At 53.0% G+C, this 25,720-nt stretch overlaps 1 protein-coding gene and 1 pseudogene across 3 annotated transcripts in view; both read right to left on the bottom strand.

Annotated features, from left to right (window-relative positions):
* NDUFA11 (NADH:ubiquinone oxidoreductase subunit A11) overlaps nucleotides 1-25,720 on the bottom strand; it is a 57,534-nt gene that overhangs the window by 20,832 nt on the left and 10,982 nt on the right. The window lies entirely within an intron of this gene.
* On the bottom strand, nucleotides 115-22,824 carry LOC309623612 (3-galactosyl-N-acetylglucosaminide 4-alpha-L-fucosyltransferase FUT3-like; annotated as a pseudogene). Its single transcript, XR_014249958.1, has 2 exons — nucleotides 21,013-22,824; nucleotides 115-3,688 (listed from the first exon to the last, which is right to left on the bottom strand). The product of XR_014249958.1 is annotated as a 3-galactosyl-N-acetylglucosaminide 4-alpha-L-fucosyltransferase FUT3-like (transcript).

Raw genomic sequence — 25,720 nt, 5'->3', positions numbered from 1 at the left:
GGCAAGAGGGCGTATGGGGAGGAGGCGCCATCTCCATTGGGAAAAGGGGGACGGGTGCGGGTACCACCTGCAGGATCGTGGGAGGATCCCATTTGCTTTGGGGGAAAAGGAAAGTAGATGCAAAGAGGGTCTTGTTTCCGGGGTACAAAAAGCAAAGTGGGGTGAATGGGGGGGATGTCGGCAGGGACCTTCTTTCCCACCTCTCTACAGGTCCCCGTGCCCCTTCCCTCCCCGCCTCCCCGCAAGGTGTCCTTCTGGGTAGGGAAGGTGTAACTACAGTGCAGATGAGAAGACTGAGGTCCAGGTGGACCAGGTCTCCCTCACCCAACAGGCCTCCTCGGGCCTGGTCAGCCCTCACCAGGGTGAACTCGGAGCCAGTATCTCCTTTCACTAGCTAAAAATATAGCTCGCTGCCCATCTCCCTGCGGGGATAGATCTGGGGCGGGCGCCAACCCCATCGAGCCCGAAACCGGCGCCCGCTTCGGCAGAGCCGGGTTCCCAGGGACCTAGGTCCTGGGGCCATAAAAGCTCTGGCCGGAGCCCGAGGGAGAATTTACGACAAGCCCCTGTGGAGGATGGAAAAAGCGCGGTGCGGTGTTTAGATTTGCCCGTGGTGTCACCTTGATGCTTGGCAAGCCCAGGACTGCGCCGGGGTGTTGGGTTCCCAGCTGGCGGGGAGGGGTCGGCAGGTCCCACGGGCTGAGGAGGGGCGGGGAAGGGAGTGGGTGCTCCCAGCACGGAGCTGGCACCCGGGAGACCAGATGGCGTGGACCCCTCCCCTTCTTCCCCTCAGACTGGGGGTGGGGGGTCTCGAAGGCGCAACTCCCCCTTCCCATACAGCTTTCCCGACCGAGGGCATGTTCGTCTCTCCTCTTCCCTCCCCCCACCCCAGACCGGGGCTCTCAGAGAACAGCCCCTTCCCTCTTTTACTGTTGTGTCTCCTAGACTGGCCCCCTCCCCTCTTTTCCCACACATCTGCGCTCCGGCCTTCCCAGACCCAACCCCCATCCTGAATCAGAAGCTGCCCCCAGGGAGTCTCACCCAGCCAGGCAGGAACACCCCCAGCTCCCTGCTCACCAGCACCCGCCCCGCCCCCAGGCTGCAGCTGGAGACACTGGAGTCAGCTAACAGGCAGGACTTCCAGGGAGCTCCGAGAGCAGGGCTTGGAGGCCAGGTCCCAGACCGTGGGTGGCCTGCTTGGAAGGCAGTTTCAGAGCAGGCTGGCTGGCTGGGGCCCCCACCCACCCCCGCAATCTTCTGACTCTGAGGTTTGGGGTGGTGGATTCCTACACTGTTCGGGCTGACTCAGCCCAGCCATGGCAGAGAGGCCAGAGTTCCCAGACGCTGGGGAAGCTGAGCCTCAGTTTCCCCATCCTAGAAGGCCCTGAGCCTCAGAGAGGGAAGTTGCTCAGCCCAGGACACACAGCAGGAAAATTGGCGTTGGAGCCCGGGTCTGTGGTCCCTGAAGCTTGGCTGCCTTGGTGTGCGTGTGAGTGTGTGTGTGTGTGCACGCGTGCGCACCCTCCTGGGACCTCGGCCTTCCCATCTCCCACCCAGATCCAACCACAGGGCACTGGCCCGGCCCACCAGAGAATTGGAAAGTAAACAGAGCTGCCCCCGCAGACCCCAAGGCTGGGGTTCTCAGCAGTGAGCGCCACACACACACACACACATTCACACAGGGCACAGAGACTGCCACCCACACGGGGCTTAGGATCACACGCAGACCCACGGTCCACATGCTTACACGCTCAGTGGTCAAGCACACTCAGAGAGGGGCGTCCTCAAGGTCACCTGCAAGAACACAGGGGCCGCCTGTTCAGTCACACGCGGCCACGCCCACCCGCACTCCAAGCCCCACGTGATCGTCCCTCGTCACACCCGCTCTCACAGTCACACGCCGCGTCACACCCTCTCCCCTTGCCCTCCTTTGGGGGCAGTTCCTGCCCCTCCTCTATCCTTGCACTGGGTGTAGAACGTCCCCTTGTCCCAGCCCTGCCCCACGTGGACCCCCAGACAGCCCTGCCCCCAGTCCCACCCACTCTGCGCCCGGTCTCCCGGGCACTGTAAGCTGTCGAGCAGCATTTCTGGCCCCCTCCCACTCGATGCTATCAGCCCACCCCCAGGTTGTGACAACCACAGATGTCCCCAGACACTCCAAGCGTCCCCTGGGAGCAGAATCGTCCTGGAGTGAGAACCGCTGATCTGGAGTAAGGGAGGACACACCAGTTTTCCTCAGAGCATTCCCATCTGGAAAATGGTGTCAGTATTACCCAACCTGCATACCCCCAAGGCGGTTCATTGAAAAAGCAGCAGTACTCACAAGCCAATCCACCAGAGCCATCACCAGTGGGCGGGACACCAAGGCTAGTTCCCCAGGGGGTGAGTGTCTTGGTGGGCGCCCAGCAGCCATGGGCCCTGGTAGGTGTCCCCCCCCCCCGCCCCCAGCAGGTGAAGCTCCTAGCAAGCGAGGTCCCACGGAAGCAACATTCCTGGCAGCAGAGGTGCCCAGTAGGGGAAGCCCCAGGTAAGGGAGAGCTCCAGCCACCAAGGTCCCCAGATGCCCAGCAGCCCAGGCCCCAGGCTGGCTGGCTCACGTGAACTGAGACGTGATACTGGGCACCGTCTGGTAGCTGGGATCCTGCTGCAGCCGCCAGCAGGCCTTACAGAACATCAAGCCCCAGCTGAAGGATCTGGGCCGCAGCGTCTCCCGCCAGCGGAAGCAGCTCGGGTAGCGGGTGTGGTCCTTGACCAGCGCCAGCAGATACTGGGCCAAGTCCTTGGGGCTCTGAAAGTCTTCGACGTGGGTAAAGGCTTCGGGTGAGGAACTGTTCATAGTTCCTCCTGCTGGGGCCCAGCACCACTGGCACGGCCCAGGCCTGCAGGGCGTTCTTCCACAGCTTCTCCGTGATAATAGTCAGGGTGCAAGGAGTTCTCGAAAGCCAGGTAAAACTTGTACTGGGACAGCCTCTCGGTCATGACCTCCTGGGGCAGCGGCACGTGGGAGCGTCCATACACATCCATTTGGAGGTGAGGCTGCAGCTTCTGATAGTACTGCACCCTGACCGAGTCCGCCCTCCCGCTGGACACCACCCAGGCCACCAGCTTGGTCTTGGCCGAGACGTTCATCATTGTGTCCACAGGCTGGCCAGGCCATGGCTCGAGCTAGCCGTACGGCATGAAGATATCTGAGTCCTGGCGGTAGGACACTGAGGATGAAGTATCCGTCCAGGGCCTTCAGTTTGGGGCAGTTGCTGGGCAATTCCATGCTGAACCAGACCCAGCGCTGGCTGGGGGGCCGCAGGGAAGGCGTGAGCTGTGCCTTGGGCCTGGAGCTGACCTATCGGTGATGCACAAGGACCGCATCCGCCCGAGGGTACTCTCTGCGGTTGACGGTCAGGTGGCAGTCGGCTGTGCCGGGCCATATCTCCGAGCAGCGGGACAGAGCCACCGGGGTGTTGAATGGCCACGTCCACAGCAGGAGACGCAGAGGCGGGGGGGTGGAGGGCCCCGCAGTGGCCTGGGAGGGGGCCCCCAATTTGGGGACCCCCGTGGGCTTGTCTCGGGACACACGCAGGTAGGAGAAGAAGCACAGAGCCAAAAGCAGCTGCAGCAACAGCCCGGGGAGACAGTGGTGCCAGAAACATTTTATCTTGGCCCAGCCGGGTGGATCCATGGGTCAGAGGAGCTGGGAGGAGGGGACAGTGAACACAGCATCACTGATAACAAAAATAATAACACATGCCTAGCGGGCAGATGCAGGTTACCCAAGTTCATCTTTACGAGTCCTGAGGTAGGAGGCACTGTTCTTATTCCTATTTTACAGACGAGAAAACTGAGGCCAAGGACTCAGTGCGAGAAAACGGCAGAGCTGGAATTCCAACGAAAAGCATCTAGCTTCAGAGTCCACTCGTTCCTACCCACTAGACCACATGATCTCTGGACCTGGGATAGGTTCCGACGGCTCTCAGGTCCCACCTTGACCTCGACCCTGCCCTTTCCCAGCTTTCCCAGAGTCTTTCCCAGCCTAGGGGGAAGACAGAGCTGGTTACAAGGTGCTCCCCAGTGCCCTGGAGCTGAGGCTTGGAGCCAGGGCTCTGTCTGGGAGGGGTACAATGTGATTACGTTGGAAGGTTATCTGAGGGCTCACCAGGTAGCGTAGGAGTTGGGGGAAAGGGCATTCCTGGTGGACGAAACAGCCAACGCAAAGGTCCGGAGGTGACGGAGAGCCTGACAAGTTTATGGGGAGAGCACAGGAAGTGCTCAGGGAATAAGCGTTTAAAGATGGCCCCCCTGGTCCCGCACTGGGGGATCCTGGGCGGCCGCTTGGCCTGGCCGATGTCTTTCCACTCCCCGGTCCTTTCCGTCCCTGCAGGAGGTCACAAAGTCCTCCCAGACTCCAAAGCCCAACCACCGGAGCGGAATCTAGGATTTCGGCCCTGCCCCTCTCCACTTCCTGCGGCCCTGGAGCCACCCATTTTACAGATAAGAAAACGGAGGTTCTGAGCGATAGGTATGTCTCTTGCCCAAATACACACAGCTAGAGCCCTTATGATCCAGAATCCAAACTCTCTCCTTTTAATGTAATTCCAGACTCCTCTCCCTCTTTGCAGGTGGAGCTCTGATCTACAGCCTGGCACTGTCCACTAGAACTTTCTGCTATCGTGGAAATGTTCTATATCTGCACCATCGGGTGCACCCCTATGGCTCTTGAGTCCCTGAAATGCAGCTGTTGTGTTGGACAGAGTTTTTAATGCTAAATTAAATTTTAAAAAGGTTCTCTCTTCTGTAAATCGAAGACAACTTCAAGATAAAAAGTAAAGGCAAAGCCAAAAACAGCCTCTGATAGCCAATTCAATGATTGGAAAACTTGACAGTACATTTGGGACCTCCTGGAAGGGCAAATCTGCTCCAACGAGACATTTTTATGGAGTCTAATTACAGATCAAGGATCTACGACGAAAACTGAGTGTCCGAATTAGGTCTGCTGGGGGTGTAAAATACACCCTGGTTTCTAAGACTTAGGATGAGAACGAGACAGTAAAATTATCTCAATACTTCCTCTGTTCATTACACATTTAAATAATACTAGTTTGGACCTGTTGGGTTAAAGAAAGCATATTATTAAAATTAATTTCACCTGTGTCTTTTACATTTTTAAAGTCGTGGCTACCAGAAAAATATTAATTACACATGTGGCTTGTGTTCTGTTTCTACTGCACAGCATGTGCCGCTCTAGAATTTCTAAAAAAGGGAAATGAGGGATAACGACTCATTATTTGAAATGCACTCACCCTCTGGCCAGAGGGATTGGTGCAAATGCCCACAGACATGCCAACAAAACAAGGGCGTTTTGGATAAGCTACCTATCCATCGATGTGGGACTGGTCGAATTAGGGTCCCTTCTGACAATGGAATGCTACGCAGTTGTGAAAAATGAATAAAGCCTGGTTTTGGTATTAGGGTATCTTTGTCCGAAAAAACTTAAAATAGAACTACCATATGATGCAGCAATCCCACTCCTGGGCATATATCAGGAGAAAACCATAATCCGAAAAGATACACTCACCCCAGTGTTCATCGCAGTACTATTTACAATAGCCAAGACATGGAACCAACCTAAATATCCATTCACAGAGGAATGGATGAAGAAGATGTGGTACATATATACAATGGAATATTACCCAGCCATACAAAAGAATGAAATAATGTCATTTGCAGCAACATGGATGGACCTAGAGATTACCATACTAAGTGAAGTAAGTCAGAAAGAGAAAGACAAATATCATGTGATATCACTCATATGTGGAATCTAATTAAAAATGATACAGATGAACATATTTACAAAATAGAAATAGACTTACAGATACTAAAAACAAACTTCTGGTTACCAAAGGGGAAACATGGTGGGGAGGGATAAATCAGGAGCTTGGGATGAACATACACACACTACTATGTATGAGATAGATAACAAACAAGGACCTACTGTATAGCACAGGGAACTCTACTCAATATTCTGTGATAACCTATATGAGAGAAGAATCTGAAAAAGAATGAATATAGGTCTATGTATAACTGAATCACTTTGCTGTACACCTGAAACTAACACAACTTTGTAAATCAACTATACTCCAATAAAATTAACATAAAATTTTAAAAAATGAATAAAGCCACTGTATTGGCACAGCTCTACAGGGCGGATCCAGGTTTTCTGGAAGCTGAACTTCCATATTTTGGGAGCCTCTCTAAGAAACGGCAAACAACATTGAGTCCAGACTTAGATACAGAAAGTAATCTTTATTTAGGGGTCCCTGAAGCTTAAGCTTCATCCACTTCATGGTAAATCCATGTCTGCCTGATACAAAACAGGTTCCAGAATTAAGTAGCTGGGTCTAAATCTGCACCATCCAATATGGGCGCCACTAGCCCCAAGTGGCTAATGCAACAGAGGAACGGAAATTGTGAATGTCAGTAAATTTCAAATGTAAATTTAAAAACTGAACAACGTAAAACAAATTTTTTTTTTTATTAAACACTACCCCTTTCACTCCAGCCGTTGAAAATTTAGCATCCAAATAGAAACGGGCTTAAAGTGTAAAATACACGCCAGATTGCCAAGATTTCATATGAAAGAAAGAATGTAAAATATCCTATGTAAAATATCTCATTAGTAATTTTCTATGTTGATTACACATTGAGATAACGCTTTGGATGTATGGGGTGAAATAAGATATAGCATTAAAATTAATTTTACTGGTACCTTTCTATTCTTTTTAATGTGTCTGGTAAAAAGTTGAAAATTACATATGTGGCAGAAATCAGTTTGGCGGTTCCTCAGAAAGCTAAACACATAATTCCATATCACCCAGCAATTCCACTCCTAGATATCTACCCAAAGGAACTGAAAAGCAGGGACTCTAAGAGATATTTGTATATCCATGCTCATAGAAACGTGATTCACAATAGCCAAAAGTTGGAAACAACCCAGATGTCCATCAAAGGATGAGTGTATAAACAAATGTGGTCCATCCATACACCGGAACATTATTCAGCCTTAAGAAGGAAAGAGAGTCTGACACACGCTATACCATGGATGAACCTTGAGGACATGATGCTCGTTGAAATAAGCCAGATTTAAAAGAACACATATTATATGATCCTGCTTCTATGAAATATCTAGAATAGGTAAATTCATAGAGACAGACAGTAGATTAGCGGTTACCAGGGGCTGGGAGGGTTGGAAGGAGAATGATGAGTTTTTGCTTACTGGATATAAAGTTTCTGTTTGGGGTGATGAAAAATTTTTGGAAATATTCGCGGTGGTTGCACACCACTGAGAATATACTTAATGCTACTGAACTGCACCCTTAAAAATGGTTAAAATGTCAAATTTTAGGTCTCATATATTCTGCCACAGTTTAAAAAATAATGTGGGACTTCCCTGGCAGTCCAGTGCTTAAGACTCCGCGCCCCCGGCGCAGGTTCAATCCCTGGTTGGGGAACTAAGCTCCTGCATGCTGCACGGCGTGGCCAAAAAATAAAATTAAAAAATAAAAAATAGGGACTTCCCTGGTGGCGCAGTGGTTAAGAATCCTCCTGCCAATGCAAGGGACATGGGTTCGAGCCCTGGTCTGGGAAGATCCCGCATGCCGCAGAGCAACTAAGCCTGCATGCCACAACTACTGAGCCTGCGCTCTAGAGCCCGCAAGCCACAGCTACCGAACCCGTGCGCCACAACTACTGAAGCCCCCGTGCCTAGAGCCCGTGCTCCGCAACAAGAGAAGCCACTTCAATGAGAAGCCCACGCACCTCAACGAGGAGTAGCCCCCGCTCGCCGCAACTAGAGAAAGCCTGTGCGCAGCAACGAAGACCCAACAGAGCCAAAAATAAATAAATTTTAAAATAAATAAATAAAAATAAAAAATAAAAAGACCCTGATGGCTGGCGGGCTCCTTCTACTGGGCAGAGCTGGCCTAACCCTCCGAATGCGGAAGGGAGAAGCTGGCAGTTGGCCTTGTGTGATGAAAAGGGAGCGCGATTTGGAATTACACGTTCACGCCAAAGTTTCTGGAAAGAGACCCAAAAGACAGGCCTTTGGGAAGACAGCCCCAAGCAGGAGTGGGATGGAGGCTGAACTCTGACCACAAGCTACTTTGCGCCGCCAGGGTTTTTGGCCGTGCACAGAAGGTTAATATGCGGAAATGTACTTAAGATGGATATAGTTTGTTTGTCCTGGGTTTATGGTAGCTCCTCCTAGGAGGCATGGAGGCCCTTGGCAGGGACATTGAGGAGCGAGGATCCAGGAACGGGGCTGTGGGAGGCTGGGGGCTGAGATCCCACCCAAGTGGAACCGGAGATATTTTTTTCCTAGAAAGGAACTAAAAAATGCCATGGTGCTGGGACACCGCAAAGATCAGAAAAACAAAACAAAACAAAATCCCCCCCACTCCCCTGCATCTCAGGTCCTCTTCCCACGGGACAGGGTGGGAGGGAGGAAGGGCTCTGTGCTGCTGATGGGGGCCAGGAAGCAGCGGGGGTTCTAATCCACAGCTTTGCCAGAGAGAGACAGACAGACAGACAGACAGACAGGGAGAGAAATGCTGCTCCTCCTGGTTTGGCAAATCAATCGGAACTTCCCACACCTGCTACACCTCTGGCGCACCTGGTACCCAGAAAGACCCCGGGGAGAGCAGCCTGAAGGCCCTTCCCAGGGGGCAACGATGCCTCCTGGGAGACGGGACATTTTCCCCGGGAGGCCTTACCTGGCTGGACAGCGTGCAGGACGGCAAGCAGCTGACCAGGAAGTTTAGGGCCGAGTCACAGCTTGTCACCCAGGGTGTGGATGAGGCAACACCAGGGAGGAGAAGGAAATGGACTTATTTATAGACGCAGCACAGCTCAGCCCAACACCACCGCAACTGCCAGCAGATGACACAGGGTGTCCTGTCCCATGAGCTGGGTCATCATCTAAAAGCAAAGGTGGGACTCTGCTAATCTCCACCATAAGACCTGATGAGGGAGGGGGTGGAGGAAGTTGGGGACTAGAGTCACCGCCCTGGCCTCCCCTGTGGCCTCGAAGCATGCATGGCTTTGGGCGTAAAGTTGACCCATCCATAAAGGGAAAAGGGCTGACCCAAACCACTGGGTCTCAAAGTGGCTTCCGTGGGGGCACCAGGGTTCCGTGGACGATGGGGAGGGGCAGGTGAGCAGAATTTCAAGCTTCTCACTTTCCCTTCCAGCAGATCCCACCCCCTTCTTCCGTCTCAGTCAGCAAATGTTTCTTGTGTACCTGCTACATGTTGGGCCCCAGGGACGTTGCACGAAGCAAGTGGGTGAGACAGATAACCCATAAGGAAACCTGTAAACAAACATAAATTATAAATTGCAAAAAAGGAGGCTGTGGCCTGGTCTGGACTTCCTGGATGTGTGAGCTGAGAGCTAAAGCCCCGTAAGAATTCTCTAAGTAAAAAGGAGGATGCAAGGGCTTCCCTGGTGGTGCAGTGGTTAAGAATCCGCCTGCCAATTCAGGGGACACGGGTTCGAGCCCTGGTCTGGGAAGATCCCACATGCCGCATAGCAACTAGGCCCGTGAGCCACAACTACTGAGCCTGCGCGTCTACAGCCTGTGCTCCGCAACAAGAGAGGCCGTGATAGTGAGAGGCCCGCGCACCGCGATGAAGAGTGGCCCCCACTTGCCGCAACTAGAGAAAGCCTCGCACAGAAACGAAGACCCAACAAAGCCAAAAATAAATAAATAAATAAATAAAATTAAAAAAAAAAAAAGGAGGATGCAAGAGCTTTCCAGGCAGGGGCTTCCCTGGTGGCGCAGTGGTTGAGAGTCTGCCTGCCAACGCAAGGGACACGGGTTCAAGCCCTAGTCCGGGAAGATCCCACATGCCACAGAGCAACTAAGCCCGTGTGCCACAACTGCTGAGCCTGCGCTCTAGAGCCCGCGAGCCACAACTACTGAAGCCTGCATGCCTAGAGCCCAAGCTCCGCAACAGGAGAAGCCACCGCTATGAGAAGCCCCTGCACCGCAACGAGGAGTGGCCCCCTCTCGCTGCAACTAGAGAAAGCTCGCGTGCAGCAACGGAGACCCAACGCAGCCAAAATAAAATAAATAAAATAAATAAAATAAATAAATTAAAAAAAAAGACAAAGATGTCTGCTTTAAAAAAAAAAAAAAAAGGGCTTCCTTGGTGGCGCAGTGGTTGAGAATCCGCCTGCCAATGCAGGGGACACAGGTTCGAGCCCTGGTCCGGGAAGATCCCACATCCCACATGCCGCGGAGCAACTAAGCCCGTGAGCCACAACTACTGAGCCTGCGCTCTGCAACAAGAGAGGCCGCGATAGTGAGAGGCCCGCGCACCGCGATGAAGAGTGGCCCCCACTTGCCGCAACTAGAGAAAGCCCTCGCACAGAAACGAAGACCCAACACAGCCATAAATAAATAAATAAATAAATAAATAAATAAATAAATAAATAAATAAAAAAGAGCTTTCCAGGCAGAAGGGACAGCCTGTGCAAAGGCCCTGAGGCAGCAAGGAATGGCAGCACTGGAGGAAATCCAGGAAGGCTGAGTGTTCAGGAGCAGGAGATGAGGTCACCACGTTGAGCTGCGTCCGGCTGTGGTCAATGATGGATATTTAACACAAAGGCAACAGGGAGCCATGGGAAGCTTCCAGCAGAGCAGTCACCACCACATAGACTCCTGTTTTGAGATACTCTTTCAGCCCGCCACGGGGGACAGGGGAGACAGTAGGGCAGAGGCAGGGAGGCTGGGGAGGCGGAGGCTGCTTCGGGCAGGCTAAAGCCCGAGCTCAGGCTCCCAGGTACCACGATTCCCCTGTTCCCAGATGAGGAATCACTTCTGTGAGGCTGCTTCACGCTGCCTGGACATCTACCACCTGACTGTCCAGTTAGTTCCAGGCTGGCAGAGGTTCCAGGAGGCTGGGGTCCCCCAGGGCAGGGCATTTGTTTGTTTGTTTTTAAATGCACTGATTCTTTTTTTAATATAAACTTATTTATTTATTTTTGGCTGCGTTGGGTCTTCGTTGCTGCACATGGGCTTTTCTCTAGTTGCAGCGAGCAGGGGCTACTCTTCGCTGCTGTGTGCGGGCTTCTCATGTGGTGGCTTCTCTTGTTGCGGAGCATGGGCTCTAGGCACGCGGGCTTCAGTAGTTGTGGCACGCGGGATCAGTAGTTGTGGCTCGCGGGCTCTAGAGCGCAGGCTCAGTAGTTGTGGCATGCAGGCTTAGTTGCTCTGCGGCATGCGGGATCTTCCCGGGCCAGGGCTCAAACCCACGTCCCCTGCATTGGCAGGAGGATTCCCAACCACTGTGCCACCAGGGAAGCCCAGGCCATTTGTAACAGGGAAGAACAAGTCTTTTTTTTTTGGTGCACCACCAGCATGTGGGATCTTGGTTCCCTGACCAGGGATCAAACCCTTGCCCCCTGCAGTGGAAGCACCTAGTCCTAACCACTGGACCACCAGGGAAGTCCCAGGAAAAACAAATCTCACTCTATATTAAGGCATAACCCTCCCAGACTTCAGACAATACCACAAAGCTACAGTAATCAGAACAGCATGGTATTGGCACACAAACAGACATACAGATTGATGGAACAGAACAGAGAGCCCAGAAATAAAACCACACACCTACAGTCAATTAATCTTTGACAAAGGAGGCAAGAATATACAAATGGGAAAAGTCTCTTCAGCAAGTGGTGTTGGGTAAGCTGGACAGCCACATGTAAATTAATGAAGTTAGAACACACCCTCACACCATACACAAAAATAAACTCAAAACGGCTTAAAGACTTAAACATAAGGCATGACATCATAAAATTCCTAGAAGAGAGCATAGGCAAAACATTCTCTGACATAAATTGTTCCACTGTTTCCTTAGTCAGTCTACCAAGGCAAGAGAAATAAAAACAAAAATAAACAAATGGGACCTAATCAAACTTACAAGCTTTTGGACAGCAAAGGAAACCATAAACAAAAAGAAAAGACAACCTACAGACTGGGAGAAAATATCGGCAAATGATGTGACCAACAAGGGCTTAATCTCCAAAGTATACAAACAGCTCATACAACTCAACAACAACAACAAAATAACTGAATCAGAAAATGGGCAGAAGACCTAAATAAACATTGCTCCAAAGAAGAAATACAGATGGCCAATAGGCACATGAAAAGATGTTCAACATTGCTAATCATAAGAGAAATGCAAATCAAAACTACAGTGAGGTACCACTTCACACCGGTCAGAATGGCCACCATTAAAATGTCTACAAATAATAAATCCTGGAGAGGGTGTGGAGAAAAGGGAACCCTCCTACACTGTTGGTGGGAATGTAAGTTGGTGCAGCCACTGTGGAGGTTCCTCAAAAAACTAAAAATAGAATTACCATATGATTCAGCAATCCCACACCTGGGCATATATCTGGACAACTCCATTTTGACAAGATACATGCACCTCTATGTTCATAGCAGCACTATTCACAATAGCCAAGACATGGAAACCACCTAAATGTCCATCGGCAGATGAATGGATAAAGAAGAAGTGGTAGCTACATAGCACAGGGAGATCAGCTCGGTGCTTTGTGACCACTTAGAGGGGTGGGATAGGGAGGGTGGGAGGGAGACGCAAGAGGGAGGAGATATGGGGATATATGTATAGCTGATTCACTTCGATGTACAGCAGAAACTAACACAACATTGTAAAGCAATTATACTCCAATAAAGATGTTAAAAAAATAATTAATTTTTTAAAAGTGGTACCTATATACAATGGAATATTACTCAGCCATAAAAAAGAATGAAACAAAGCCATTTGCAGCAACATGGATGCAACTAGAGATTATCATACTAAGTGAAGTAAGTCAGAAAGAGAAAGACAAATACCATATGATTTCACTTGCATGTGGAGTCTAAAATATGACACAAATGAACCTATCTATGAAACAGAAACAGACTCAAGGGCATAGAGAACAAACCTGTGGTTGCCAAGGGGAGTGGGTTGGGCGAGGGATGGAGTGGGAGGTTAGGGTTAGCAGATGTAAGCTTCTATATATAGACTGGGTGAACAACAAGGTCCTACCGTCTAGCACAGGAAACATATTCAATATCCTATGATAAGCCATAATGGAAAAGAATATTAAAAAAAAGAATGTACATATATATGTACCACTGATTCACTTTGCTGTACAGCAGAAATTAACACAACACTGTAAATCAACTATACTTCAATTAAAAGAAATATTGATTAAAAATAAATCTGGGGGCTTCCCTGGTGGCGCAGTGGTTGAGAATCTGCCTGCCAATGCAGGGGACACGGGTTCGAGCCCTGGTCCGGGAAGATCCCACATGCCGCGGAGCAACTAAGCCCGTGAGCCACAATTACTGAGCCTGCGCGTCTGGAGCCTGTGCTCCGCAACAAGAGAGGCCGCGATAGTGAGAGGCCCACGCACCGCAATGAAGAGTGGCCCCCGCTCGCCACAACTAGAGAAAGCCCTCGCACAGAAACGAAGACCCAACACAGCCAAAAATAAATAAATAAATAGCGTTCCCTTTAAAGAAAAAATCTGACACGGGATTTCCCTGGCGGTCCAGTGGTTAAGACTCCGCGCTTCCAACGCAGGGGGTGCAGGTTCGATCCCTGGTTGGGGAACTAAGATCCCACATGCCACAGGGCGCAGCCAAAACAACAACAACAACAACAACAACCTAAGATATGTGCCTTTTACAATATCTAAGTTATAGCAATAAAGCATTAAAAAGAAAAATCTGACTCCATTTTAGTTCTGACCTTTTACTTTAACTCTGTGCTCCTGTTGTCTGTGCTTAGACATACTGACTGCACCTTTTGTAAAAGGATGTTGCCTATAGCTTGAAATATACAGAATAGCCTGACCATGACCTGACCTGACAGAGAATAACATTTGTTTTCTTGGAGGTTTACAGGAACATCGTGACCCGACCTTGACCTGACCTACATGGACAGACGCAAGAACAAAGGATCTGGCACCAGGCCCCTCCCTCACCTGGCCTTTAGAAGTGCTTTGCTGAAACGCTTCAAGGAGTCTGGGCTTTTTAAGGCACGGGCCACCTGTCTCTTTGCATGGCCCTGCGATAAACATTTCTCTGCTCCAAACTCCAACGTTTCGGTACTGTTTGGCCTCACTGTGCCTTGGGCACGTGGACTTACATTGGGTGGTAACACATTTACAGAGGAGCCTTACCCAAAGCTGCTCATGGCTAGCTCCTGACAGGCAGAATTATCTGGTGACTTATTAAAATATAACTCATGAAGGTCACTGTGTCCTCAGCCCAAGGCCAAACCTTGATGGGCAAGCCTTCAGCCTTCGCACAGCCGCCCTGCCGATATGGAACCTGAGGTCCAGAGATGGTCACTCAGAATCTCAAGGGCACAGCGGGGTCTCCAGCTACACAAGCTGCTCTGCCAGGGACACGCTTTGCCCGTTCCCCCCCCCCGCCGTCCCCACCCCCCGCCACCTTGTTAATCCCTAGTCATCCTGCAGAGCTCAGTGCACACACCTCCTCCAGGGAGCCTCCCCAGATTCCTCCCCTGTCTCCTGAGCTGAATCAGATCCCTCCTCTGGCCCCCCACAGCTGCCTGGTGTCCCCCATCGTAGCTTTGGCCACCCTGTGCCATTAGCTCTGCTGGGCTGACAGCCCCATGAGGACAGAAAAGCCAGGAGAGCACGAGAGTGGGGAAGAGAGAGTAAGAACTTGGGCTGGGGCTTCCCTGGTGGCACAGTGGTTCAGCATCTGCCTGCCAATGCAGGGGACACGGATTCGAGCCCTGGTCCGGGAAGATCCCACGTGCCGCGTAACAACTAAGCCCGTGTGCCACAACTACTGAGCCTGCGCTCTAGAGCCCGTGCGCCACAACTACTGACCCCGCGCGCCACAACTACTGAAGCCCGTGCACCTAGAGCCCGTGCGCAACGAGAAGCCACCGCAGTGAGAAGCCCGTGCACCACAACGAAGAGTAGCCCCCGTTTGTTGCAACTAGAGAAAAAGCCCACCCACAGCAACAAAGACCCAATGCAGCCAAAAATAAAAAACAAACAAACAGGGGGCTTCCCTGGTGGCGCAGTGGTTGAGAATCTGCCTGCCAATGCAGGGGACATGGGTTCGAGCCCTGGTCTGGGAAGATCCCACATGCCACGGAGCAACTGGGCCCGTGCGCCACAACTACTGAGCCTGCGCGTCTGGAGCCTGTGCTCTGCAACAAGAGAGGCCGCGATGGTGAGAGGCCCGCGCACCGCGATGAGGAGTGGTCCCCAGTTGCCACAGCTAGAGAAAGCCCTCGCAGAGAAACGAGGACCCAACACAGTCATAAATAAAATAAAATAAATAAAAGAACGTGAATTTCTTTAAAAAAACAAACAAACAAACAAACAAAAAACAAAAAGAAAAAACGCCATTCACTTAAAAAAAAAAAAAAGAAAAAAGAACTTGGGCTGTATCTCAAGGATTTAAAACCCCAAAGCAGGTCTCCTGTGGAGGGCTGGCAGTGGGCGGGGCACTGCCTATTCCACATTTGGGATCAGAGTTTGGCTGGCTCTGTCTGCAACTATGTTGGGTGGGGACCCTGGTCCTGCCTTTAACGCACTGAGAGAGCTGAGGAGAGGGACTGCCCTTCTCAGAGCCTCAGTTTCCCCCTATATAACATAGGGCCTGTGCTAGCACTGCCAATGCTCCCTTACTGGCTCTAGAGGGAATGAGCTCCCCGTCGAGGGGAGGATCCAAGCAGGAAGGTTCCTCTGTGGAAAGAGTTGCTGTTCAACGGCGCTTTGAGATGCCCCAAAGGAGCCAAGGAGGGCCTTTATCTGCCCTGGGGCCGGGCCAGGAAGATTCCAGGAGGCCTCTGTCTGACAGCTCCTGGTGGGCCGGGTCTGCAGCCAGAGGGAGGCCCTGGTGCTGCTCTTCTCCCACCTGCTTCCGGGCCCTGTGCTTCAGACCCACTTGTCGCTGTGTGGCAGCTGGGTGATGGGGTGGTCTCCACACACATCTGCACCTCAGGACTCCCAGACCCCTACAGTCCCCGGGAGTTCTAGCCATCTGTCACCAGGTCGTGGGTGGGGTGCAGGCTGGGGCAGGGGCAGCCGGGGGTGGGGGAGGTTACAGATGAGGATCTTTCCGTACCCCGCCTGCCTGAGCCTCCCACAGGCCTGTCACAGCCTGAACTTGGCTCCATGGGGCAACAGGAGGCTGGGTCGGGGGTGGTCAGTAACTGTAGCCAGGCGGAGCCCCGACCCGGCCGAGCCCCGGTCCCAGCTGAGCCCTCATCCCGACTGAAGAGAAGGGGAAGTTGGTGACTGGGGTTCATGGGGGGCATTTGGGGCTCCTGATCACCGACACTCTGCCCACCTGCACCCCTCCAGCAAGTCCTGTCACTTCACAGGGACTGGTGATGACACCCATGTGTGTAACTGAAACACAGGCTACCTGCTGCCCATCCAAATCCCTCGCTGGACCAGCCTAGTGAGTTCCGGCCGCGCCCAGATATCACCCCTGGCGGCCAAGGGGCACACCTGACCGTGTCCTCTCCCGGTGATTCCCCCCACCGCCCCTAACATCCTCCTTCTCAGAGTCCTCCTGCCACTGTCCCTCCCATCATTTAGTTTTATGGCCTCAAATCCACCTGTTCTGCGTACGATTTTTGTTCTTTTTACATTTTAAAAATAATTAATTAATTAATTTTATTTTTGGCTGCGTTGAGTCTTTGTTGCTGTGTGCGGGCTTTCTCTAGTTGCGGTGAGCAGGGGCTACTCTTCGTTGCAGTGCGCGGGCTTCTCATTGCAGTGGCTTCTCTTGCTGCGGAGCATGGGCTCTAGGCGTGCGGGCTTCAGTAGTTGTGGCACGCAGGCTCAGTAGTTGTGGCTCGCGGGCTCAGTAGTTGTGGCTCACGGGCTCTAGAGCGCAGACTCAGTAGTTGTGGCGCACGGGCTTAGTTGCTCCACGGCATGTGGGACCTTCCTGGACCAGGGCTCAAACCCGTGTCCCCTGCATCGGCAGGTGGACTCTCAACCACTGCGCCACCAGGGAAGCCCCCTGCCTACGATTTAATTTCAGACTTTGTTGACATTTTTGCCTGCTTCACACAGCTGGGAAGTGGAGCACAGGGTGGGAGTGGAGGGGGTTGGCATTTGAACCAAGGCCTCCTGGCCTCGGGATGTGTAGCCGGACCAAACACCAGGCCCTGGGGTCCAGCCTTTGGGGGCCAGAGGAACCCCCTGCCCAAAGCCAGAGAGAGCCGAGAGACTTCCTGACTCTCTCTGGGGGAGGCTCGCCTGGCCAATGCCAGGTGGGGCCTCCCTGGAAAGAGGTTGGTGCCAGGGCCAAGAGTGGGGGACCCCAGGGACCCCCCCCACCTCAGGCTTGACCTGAGGACCAGCATGGGGGGGGCGAGGTGGGGCCGTCTGCGCCCCCAGCCCTGGCCTCTGCCCGCATCGGACCCCTAGCGCGTTGCTCAGCCTGGGCTGGTGGGTGAGGGAGCTGCCAGCCCGCTGGAAATTGCACTCCCTGGGGCCTCAGGCTGTGAGCCAAGGGGCAACTGGCGGCTCAGGAGGAGGCCCCCCAACCCCGCCCCAGCCTGGGGTGGGTGAGAAACGAACCACACGTGCGATGTGGAACCGGGATGGCGCTTGGGTACGAGGAGGGGCGCCCTGGTGTCTCCTGAGGTTGGCCCCGGTGGCCGGGGCCCAAGGAGGGCTCCCATTCCCCTCCGAGCCTCGTAGAAACTTCCAGAAGGAGGGAGACAGAGAGGGAGTCAGCTGCCAGGCATCAGCTCAGTTGGAGGTGGCGACCACACTGTACCCACTGGCCCTGCCCCAGCCTGCAAGGAAACCCTGGCCTGGTCCCCTGAGGGCCCCGTCTGCCTCCCAAGATCCTGGCTTGTAGCCAGCCCGTGGGGAGGGCTCCAGGTGTGAGGTGTGCGTGGCAGGGGAGCCATGGGCCCGGCGAGGCTGGCTCAGACCCGGGCTCACTGGTGGGCTTGGCACTGCAGCCGCCCACCTCACCCACCAGTGCCCCCCCACCCCCATCCTGGGGCCTGGCTCCAGTCAAAGGCATCACAGGGGTCCCCGGGTGTCCGCTGAGGCTCAGAGAGTGCCTGGACTTCACCTCTGCCCCCAACTCAGTCTCCCTTGGCAGAGCAGCAATTTCCCCCAGCCCCAGAAGGTTCTGGAATGTTCAGGAAGGCCTCATTTAACGTCAGAATCCACCTGCAGCCCCTAAGTGGCAGAGCTGGGCTGCCATCTGGCCTCAGAGCTCTTGACTCCAGGAGCTTTGGAGTCTCTCTGGCCGGCAGCTGTGTGACCTTGGGTGAGTGGCATAGCCTCTCTGGGCCTCAGTCGTGTCATCTGCAAAACGGAGCCCATGCCGGTATCCTCTTCAGGTGATTATCCTCCCACACCTTCTCTGCAAGGCGGGATTGTGGGCAGGGGCTGGAAACCCACAGGCCTGGGTCTCAGTTTCCCCTCTGATGGTATTTTAAAGGATATGGCTTCTCCCTGCCCGGCGTCATGGTGCTGGGGGCTGCTGTGTGCAGAGGGGAGCGGGGGAACTCAAGGTGACAGAAACCTGGCATCCCTGTGCTGCCCACCCCCAGCCTCTCTTCACCCGGGCCCCCTGGCACGTTGGGGTCTGCCTGCCCCGGCACCCCAGCCCGGCCGGGTTCATGGGGCTTAAATTTCAGCCTGTGGTGGGTTGAGGAGGTAGGGGCCGGACACACTTCATTTTTCAATTTCTGGAAATGAAAGCTGTAGGGCCACCTATTGTCAAGCGGAAAAAAGCCTGTTGCAAAATCGTGTGAGAAAAAAACAATAGCGCCTAGGTGCGCTGCTGCTGCCGAGACAGAGAATTCCAGGGGCTACGCGGGCGGGCGGAGAACAAAGGGCCTTTTCTCTCTCCCTGGAAAGTCTGGTGGAGTGTATGTGGCAGTTTCGGGGTCAGAAAAGCCAATGAAGGTGTTTTGCAAGAAAGAAAACGGTTCGGAGAAGATCTGTCAGGACAAGGAGCCAGAAGAGCATACATTTTGTTGGTTTGTTTTCGGAGGATGTTTTCCAGTTTTCTAAGACACCTGTCCCTCCACTGGCAAAACACTGAGCCAGGAATGCTGGCAACCTGGGCACCGGGCCCGGCCCTGCAGGAAGCATATGGAGATGCCATGTGGGGAAGGTGTGCCCAGAATTCCCCCACCCCCCTGCCCCCATCGCTACTGGCGGTCTCCAGAGAGCAGCAATTTCCCCCAGTGCAGGCTCTCCAAATGTCCCGGAAGTCCTCATTTACAGTTGGAATCCCACCTGCAGCCACTTGGATCTCAAAAGACCAGCTGCAGCCTCTGGCCCAGCCCCTCGGCCTGCACGGTGACAGTTCCGGGGATGGACCTCAGAACGAGGGGAGAGTCAGGCAGGAGAATGTCAGGCCACATCGGGCTCATCCTCTGCTCCGGACCTTCTCGTGGCCCCCACCGATTTCCGAGGCAGAGCCCACAGGTTCTGCTGCATCTCCCCCAACTCGTGTCCTCACTGTTCATGCCCCAGGACCTTTGCACGTGCTCTTCCCGCTGCCTGGAACTCCCTCCACCCTGACAGCCACCTGATTCCCTCAAATAACTCCCTCTCAAATCACTTTATCTCTAACTGCCCTCTGCCAGCACTCCCCGTCCCCTTTCCCGCTTTATTTTTCTCCACAGCAATGACTACCATTTAACTGGACCATGTATTTGACTTATTTCTGTGATTTACTGTCTCTTGCCTCTCTCCCCAACCGGAATGTCAGCTCCACGAGGGATCTTGGTCTGCTTTGTTCCCTGCTGAGCCCCAAGCACCCCGAACAGTGCCTGACATACAGGACAGCCTTAATAAACACGCCTCGAATGAACAAATGAATGAACAATATTAAGCACGGTGGAAAAATTCTCCTGTTTCCTGGCTTGTCATTGCCTTACCCAAGACTGGGAGTCCTGTGGAGGCAAGGCCTGGGTCTCCAGCAGGACTTGGCACTCAGTAAACAGGTGCTGAATAAATGACGGCGCTGGGAGTCCCCACAGACAGAAGCTTGGACTCTTACTCGGAGGACTGTAAACAAAGACTCCGGGCGACGCTGGAGTTTGGAGCAGGAGTGACTCTTGTCCACCCTTTTCCCTGCGCCCACCCCCGACTGCCCCTGGCCACGGGCTGTCTCCAAGGGGCCTACAGGTGAGGTGGTCCTGACCCTGGGCAACACGGGGCGGGCGACATGGGGCTTGGAGGGAGCCGTATGGCAGGCACAGGCAGGCAGCAGGCGGGAGAGGAATGCTCTGGCCGACAGGAATGAATAAACAGGCTCCTTGGATGTCAGAGGTTGGGGGGTGGGGGACGCCTTGAACCTCATGCTTGGCTGAGGATGTTTGGACAAGGCAGGCGGCCAGGTGGTGTCATCAGGGCTAAAATTAGCCTCTGATTCCCGCTTAACCCCTCCCTCCTGGGCCAGGAGGCCGGGACAGGCCATCACTTCAGTGAGCACTAACTTTGTGCCAGGCCAAGCTCCTCTGTTACATGAATGCATTGAATCCTCTCAATGACCCCGACAGTCGGTACTATTATTAGCAGTATTATTATTAATCCCCATTTTACAGGTGAGGAAACTGAGGCACCGAGAGAACACTTGGTGTTCTCACAACTCGCATGGGGCAGGGCTGGGATTTGAACCTGGGCTTCGGGGACGGTGCTCTCACCATCGGAGCCTTGCTGAAGGCTGGGGGACACAACAGAGACCCCACGCAGTGGGTACTTGGGGGCGGTGGGCACACGCCCCCTCCCCCTTTTCCTCTCCCCCAGGGACCTCTTCAGAGCCACAATTTCAGCATCCAAATTCAAATATGTCCACTGCAGTTGGCAGCTAGATGCGGCCTCAACTTCCCCCATCCACACCTGAGCCCTGATCCCAGGCCCCCCGGAGTCCCAGGTCCAGCACCTCAGAGGGAGACACACCTGACAGGGAGGCCCCCAGGGTCCCGCGGGGCCGGGGTCCCTCTGATCGGTCCGTGCGGATCAGCATCCGGGTGTTTGCCCATAACGCAGGAAGGCCAGCCGAGGCCTGCTGTTCACCCAGGCAGGATCAGGAAAGGGCTGCCAGAGAGAATCCAGCGGAATCTGAACCTCAGGTAGAAAATTAATCATGTTTTGGTGTAAGTATATCCCACGTATTGCGTGGTTCATTGCCTATTGGGAGTTCAAACTTCACCGGCCGTCTGTATTTTTATTTGCTTAATCTGACAACTTTAGCTCCCCAACGCCGCGCAGGCAGGCTACGAGGAGGTTAGATAAGCCACAGGAGGCGCTGGATGGTGAGGTGACTCCTGCCCAGCTCCTCAGGGCTGGAGTGGAGGGAGGACTGCTTGGGGGAGGAGGTGCGGGAGGAGCTTCGGGGCCTCTCTTCCCCACCCCCACCCCTCCAGGTCCTGCCTGCTTCGCCCATTATTCATTTTTAGTGATGGTCACTGGGGCAGAGCGTGGGCAGGGAACACCTGGGCCTGAGGCTCCCGCAGCTGGCGGCCTCACTAATGGGGACTAGACAGTGAGTGAGGGCGGAGGGGGGGCGGTCCCTGCCCACCAGGGGTCTGGCCTGGGGCAGGAAGTGTCCAATTTGGGGCAGGGGCAGGAAGCAGACCCCCACTGCACCCTGCCATTTCCTTTTGCGCTGAGACGGGAGACCAGGGACTGAATCTCTGGATGCTTTTACCTGATTCCACCACCACCCAGGCCAGGTCCTCCTGGGTCCCCGAGATGCTCAGGGGCGGGGCGGAGGGGGTGCTGCTCTGGCCCTCCTGGCCTCCTCCCACCCTCTGGTTCCCCACGTGCCTGCCTGGCCCAGTGTGGTACCCATGGGGGTTACTGAATCCTCACAGCCAAGCTACGCTGCGGAGTGGCAACCGAGGCCGGGAGAAGGGGCTGATTGGCCACCAGTGGCAGAGCTGGGACTGGAACGTAGGACCTTCTCCCACCAGAGTCGGTGCTCTTGGCCACGTCCCTTTCCCTCTTACTTCTGAGCCATCTTCCATGCTGTTCCTCTGGCCTGGGTCACTCTTTTCCCCTTCTCCTGGAAAGCTCCTATACATGCTTCAGTACCCCTTTCTCCCTGGACACCCAGGCCAGGTCAGGTGCCTCCTCTGGGTCCCCCCTGCCCTGTGCCTGTGCAACCACATTACAGCCCTGGTCAGCACGAGCTATAACTGCCTGCTCACGTGTCCGTGTCCACCACTGGACTGTGAGCCTTGGGAGGGTAGACCGGGTCCGTCTTGGTCATCGCTACGTTCCTAGTGCCCAGCACAAGGCCTCGGACACTGCAGGTGGAAGTGCTCTGGAGTTAGTCACAGGGTCTTGGCTCTACCCCCATTTGCTGTGTGACCCTGGGCAAACAGCTATCCTTCTCTGAGCCTTGGTTTCCCCATCTGCAAAATGGGGTACTAGCACCTCCTTCCTAGCCTGAATCGTACAAGAGATGTTGGAACCATGCTTGGCTCCCAACAGGAGGCTCAACAAAGGTTTATCTAAACATTTAGGCAAATTAAAACCACAACGAGGGGGCTTCCCTCGTGGCGCAGTGGTGAAGAATCCGCCTGCCCACGCAGGGGACACGGGTTCGAGCCCTGGTCCGGGAAGATCCCACATGCTGCAGAGCAACTAAGCCCGTGCGCCACAACTACTGAGCCTGCGCTCTAGAACCTGCAAGCCACAACTACTGAGCCTGCGTGCCACAACTACTGAAGCCCGTCTGCCTAGAGCCCGTGCTCCGCAACAAGAGAAGCCCGTGTACCACAACGAAGAGTAGCCCCCATTCTCCGCAACTAGAGAAACCCCGCGTGCAACAACGAAGGCCCAACGCAGCCAAAAATAAATAAATAAAATAAATAAATTTAAAAAAACCAAACCACAGTGAGGTACAACTACACACCCACTGAAATGTCCCAAATCTGGAACACTGACAACATCAAACGCTGGAGAAGATGTGACGCAACAAAACTCAGGTTCATTGCTGCTGGGATGCAAAATGGTCCAGCCGCTCTGCAAGGCAGTTTGGCAGTTTCTTGCAAACGGATAAACAAAGTGTGGCACATCCAGACAATGGGAATGTTATTCAGTGCTAAAAAGAAATGAGCTATCAGGCCATGACAAGTCATAGAGGAAGCTTAAATGCATGTTACTAAGTGAAAGAAGCTGATCTGAAAAGGCTATAGACTTTGATTCCAACTACAGGACATTCTGGAAAAGGCGAAACTACAGAGACAGGAAAAGGATCAGTGGTGGCCAGGGGTGGCCGAAGGAGGGCTGAGTAGCCGGAGCACAGAGGATTTTTCGGGCAGTGAAACTACCCTGCATGATGATATAACGGTGGATACCTGTCATCACACGTCTGTCCAAACCCATAGAATATACAACACCAAGTATGAACCCATATCCCAATGTTCATAGCAGCACTGTTTACAATAGCCAAGACACGGGAGCAGCCTAAATGTCCATCGACCGATAAACGGATAAAGAAGATACGGTATATACATACATACAGTGGAATACTGCTCAGCCATAAAGAAAAGAACGAAATGATGCCATTTGCAGCAACATGGATGGACCTAGAGATTATCATACTCAGTGAAGTATGTCAGACAGCAAAAGACAAATACTATATGGTATCATTTATATGTGGAATCTAAAAAAATGATACAAATGAACTTACTGACAAAAGAGAAATGGATTCACAGACATGGAAAACAAACTTGTGGTTACCAAAGGGGAAAGGGGAAGAGAGATAAATTAGGAGTTTGGGATTAACAGATACACACTACTAAATATAAAATAGATAAACAACAAGGTCCTACTGTATAGCACAGGGAACTATACTCAGTATCTTGTAATAACCTATAAAGGAAAAGAATATGAAAAAGAATATATAGCTGAATCACTTTGCTGTACACTGAGACTAACACAACGTTGTAAATCAACTACACTTCAACAGAAAAAAATCATATCTTTAGATAACCAAAAAAAAAGAGTGAACCCTGATGCCAACTATGAACTCCAGTTTATAACAATGTATCAGTATTAGTTCATCAAATGTGACAAATGGAGCACATTAATATAAGACGTTAATAATAGGGGAAACGGTGCCTGCCCGCTGGGGGAGCAAGGTGCTATATGAGAACTCTGCGCTTTCTGCTTAATTTTCCTATAAGCCTAAAACTGCTCTAAAAATATCAAGTTTATTACTTAAAAAAACTTTCAGGGACTTCCCTGGTGGTCTTGGTTAAGACTCCACGCTTCCACTGAAGAGGTCGTGGGTTCGATCCCTGGTTGGGGAAGTTCTGCATGCCACAGGGTGCAGCCAAAAAAAAAAAAAAATTTTTTTTCAGGAAGGGTGTGAGTATATTGACCCACATGCACAGTGACACTCATTACAGGTTTTGCATCACATCACTGTTTATACCAGGGAATGTGCTTTAATGCAGATAACAAACAATTCAGCCACAGGAGGGAATATTACACAGCCGTTAAAAGGCCAGAGACACTTAATGGAAAGAAATCTGGGACCTATTGTTGGGAGGAAATCGGATGGGTTGCAAAACAGCAGGGACTGACAGTGTGATGCCATTTCTGTGAGAGGAAAGGAAAAATATACAGATGCGCTTGTTTGGGTGAGAAACACTGCAGGAAGGAGAAACAAGAAACTGGCCAGCGGGCTCTGGGGAGGCTGGGTGGCTGGTGTCTTTCCTGAACACCCTTTGGTATATTTTATACTGTGTGGCCTGAGTCTGTTTTACCTATTGAAAAAAAAAAAAAACTTGTAAAACACATTTTAAAAAGACTTCTGTGGGGACTTCCCTGGCGGTCCAGTGGTTAAGATTCCACACTTCCATTGCAGGGGGCATGGGTTCGATCCCTGGTCAGGGAACTAAGATCCCACATGCTGAGAGGCACGGCCAAAAAGTTTAAAAAAAAAAAAAAGGCTGCTGTGAAAAAAAAAAAAGGGCAAAATAAAAGCGTTTGGATGGACTTTAAAAGAAGGTGGATTCGTGGGGGGAATTTTAGGCCAGGCCATGGGTTTGCCTGCAGCTGCTCCGTTTGGGCTGAAAGCCTCCCTCGGCCCCCGGAGCCTGGCCACCCCCCGGCTCACACCTTTGTTGCTCTGCATCCGGAGTGTTCAGAGCCCGCGGGGCCCCCCGGAGGTGAGATGTTGGCCGGTCTGGGGTCAGGCCTGACTGAGCCCCTCACACCTGGGCCGACCAACCCAGCGTTCCGGGAAGGCCCTGGGAGGCGTGGCTGGCTCCGAGGAGGGACCTGTGAGTGCCAATGCGGGGCTGGGGGCCCAGCCAGACCTCTCTGGATGCCAAATCCAAGGAGGGCCAGAGTGGAGGAACGGAGGGTGGGTGACTGGAGGGGAGCTACTGGAGGCCCCCGGGCAGCCCTGTGGCTGCTGCGTGCCTCAGTTTCCCCACAGGCAGTCACTCTCTGGCCCAGGATGCTGGAGATGGCCTGCATCCCGGGCACTGGGGGTTCCCCCTGGGTTCTGAGCCCTGGATTTCGAGCCAGACAAGGTGAGAGGGGGCAAAGCGCTGCCCCCCCACTTCCAGAGCCCTGCAGCGACAACTAGCCCGGCTTCGGGCTTCGAGGGTGGGGTGGTGAGGGTGGGCCGGGGCCTCACACC

This window comes from Balaenoptera borealis (assembly GCF_965194805.1).
Source record: "Balaenoptera borealis genome assembly, chromosome: 2".
Classification (NCBI taxonomy): domain Eukaryota; kingdom Metazoa; phylum Chordata; class Mammalia; order Artiodactyla; family Balaenopteridae; genus Balaenoptera; species Balaenoptera borealis.
The sequence above is the reverse complement of the archived record's forward strand: the minus strand, read 5'-3'. Positions and strand labels throughout refer to the sequence as shown.